The following is a 3,205-nucleotide window of genomic DNA, read 5'->3' on the forward strand; positions in this document are numbered from 1 at the left end:
CATTAGTGTCGCATGGAGCCACTAGTCGCAGGACAAATGTTTCGAAGTCAAAAAGCCAAAAAGCCCTTGTCCAGTTGTGGACAACTGTTGTGATGATTAACAATAACAATACAAGAAATCAAATAAAATTAAAAACAAATTGAATAAAGGAAAAAACAATAAACAATGACAATCACTATAATAAAGTAAAATAAACAATATGAAATATTGTTAATTAACAAATAACATCATCTATACTAATATTATAAAGCGGAAGAGTTTGTTTGTTTGTTTGTTTGTTTGTTTGTTTGATTGAACGCGCTAATCTCAGGATCTACTGGTCCGATTTGAAAAATACTTTCAGTGATAGATAGTCCATTTATCGAGGAAGGCTATAGGCTATATTTTATTTAAAAAAAATTAGGGATCCTTCCTAAAACTCCAATAATGTAACCCAAGGTGTACATGGCGCCTTCCCAACAGTCTGCTAATTCCCTCAAGCATTGTCATTGCTATTCAAAAGGCCAAGGGGTTGCTAATACAGCAGCGTCAATCACTCGCAGCACACATCATTTTCTACAAAAAATGTCGCGACAGCATATATCTATCTATCTATCTATATATCTATACTATAATAAAAGAGTACAAATCGAGTGTCTATACTTTGACCAAATTTAACTAAAATCAAGTTAGGGCGATTAGAAATGAGCAATAGAATACAAAAATATTTTTTTTTATTTTTTTGCCTGTCTGTCTGTCTATCTGTCTGTCTGTCTGTCCTTCTGTCTGTATGTTCGTGCTATTCTCTGGTTCTGCTGAACCGATTTTGACGCGGATTTCACAAATAGATTAAGCAAAGTTCAGGGCAACATATAGGCTTTGTTTCATTAAAATCGGACAGATAGAAAAAAGTTATCTTGAAAAAACCGGATTGCTCAAATTGATTCGCAGGCGTTATTTGGAGAAACGAGATTTCCACTAAAACTGTGTATCGATATTGAGGCACATATTCTATACTCAACTGACCAATTTGTTTGTTTATTTGGTTGAACGCGCGAAACTAATCTCAGGAACTACTTAAAAGTTCAGGTTCAAACTGAATAATCCTTTTTGTGTTTAAATAGTCACATTGTCTATTTTTTTATCGTATAATGTTATGCAAGATTTATTACTATAAAAAGAGCACGAATTTGGCGCAATAGCTATTAAATACTTATCTATATACTTATAATAAAACTGTAACAGGTCAAATTACAGAACTTTTTGATTAATTTAAAAAAAAAAAATATCATAGGGCATTATACAATCGATACTGAATTCAAAAACATTTTTTTTCGATTATTTGTCTGTCTGTCCCTATTGTTGACCGGGCATCACACTGAAACTACTGAATGAATTCAAATGAAACTTAGCACGGTTTGAGAACATAATACGGGGCAGGTTATAGAATACTTTTTATAGCGAAAATAAAATCAGAAGGGGGTGAAATAGGGGTTGAAAGTTTGTACATAAACTTTATTACAGACCGGCAATCGGCCGGGAGTTTGTGATAGGGTCTTTACGGCTGGGTATTTTACCCAAACAAAAAAAAGCGCGGCCTTCGGTCGGGGGGTTGTCATATGGCCTCTGATCGTGGCTACGGCTGGGCATTTTTCCGATGCACAAAAAACGGAACGCGTGGCCTTCGGCCACGCACCGTATTGTAGCCCGGCCTTCGGCCGGGAGTTTGTGATACAGCCGTCGACCGTAACTACGGCTGGGCATTTTACCCAAACACAAAAAATGGAACGCGTGGCCTTCGGCCGGGAGTGTATGATACAGCCGTCGACCGTAACTACGGCTGGGGATTTTACCCAAACACAAAAAACGGAACGCGTGGCCTTCGGCCGGGAGTGTATGATACAGCCTTCGACCTTGACTACGGCTGGGTATTTTACCCAAGCAAAAAAAAGCGCGGCCTTCGGCCGGGGGTTTGTAATATGGCCTCTGATCGTGGTTAGGGCTGGGCATTTTTCCGATGCACAGAAAACGGAACGCGCGGCCTTCGGCTGCTCACCGTATTGTAGCCCGGCCTTCGGCCGGGAGTTTGTGATAGAGCCTTCGCGCACTGTATTGTAGCCCGGCCTTCGGCCGGGAGTTTATGATACAGCCTTCGACCGTGACTACGGCTGGGCATTTTACCCAAGCACGAAAAACGGAACGCGTAGCCTTCGGCCGGGAGTTTGTGATAAACCCTTCGACCGTGACTACGGCTGGGCATTTTATCCAAACAAAAAAAAGCGCGGCTTTCGGCCGGGGATTTGTAATATGGCCTCTGATCGTGGCTACGGCTGGGCATTTTTACGATGCACAGAAAACGGAACGCGCGGCCTTCGGCCGCTCACCGTATTGTAGCCCGACCTTCGGCTGGGAGTTTGTGATAGAGCCTTCACGCACTGTATTGTAGCCCGGCCTTCGGCCGGGAGTTTATGATACAGCCTTCGACCGTGACTACGGCTGGGCATTTTACCTAAGCACGAAAAACGGAACGCGTAGCCTTCGGCCGCGCACTGTATTGTGGCCCGGCCTTCGGCCGGGAGTTTATGATACAGCCTTCGACCGTGACTACGGCTGGGCATTTTACCCAAGCACGAAAAACGGAACGCGTAGCCTTCGGCCGCGCACTGTATTGTAACCCAGCCTTTGGCCGGGAGTTTGTGATAGATCCTTCGACCGTGACTACGGCTGGGCATTTTACCGATGCACAAAAAACGGAACGCGCGGTCTTCGGCCGCGCACTGTATTGTGACCCGGCCTTCGGCCGGGAGTTTGTAATACAGCCTCCGACCGTGACTTCGGCTGGGCATTTTGCCCAAGCACAAAATACGGGACGCGCGGTCTTCGGCCGCGCACTGTATTGTGGCCCGGCCTTCGGCCGGGAGTTTGTGATGCAGCCTCCGACCGTGGCTACGGCTGGGCATTTTACCCAAGCACAAAAAAGTACGTACTTTGTTGTGCACCCTCTTTCGTCCGGGAGTTTGTGATAGGGTCTTCGACCGTGGCTACGGCTGGGCACTTAACGCAGACACAATTAATTGCACGCCGGCCGTCGGCCGGGAGTTTGTGATAGAGCCTTCGCGCACTATATTGTAGCCCGGCCTTCGGCCATTAATTGCACGCCGGCCGTCGGCCGGGGGCTGGATAGGGCCTCCGACGATGGCTACGACTTTGCATTTTACCAAAGCAC

The sequence above is a fragment of the Bicyclus anynana genome, chromosome 16, assembly GCF_947172395.1.
Source record: "Bicyclus anynana chromosome 16, ilBicAnyn1.1, whole genome shotgun sequence".
NCBI lineage: Eukaryota > Metazoa > Arthropoda > Insecta > Lepidoptera > Nymphalidae > Bicyclus > Bicyclus anynana.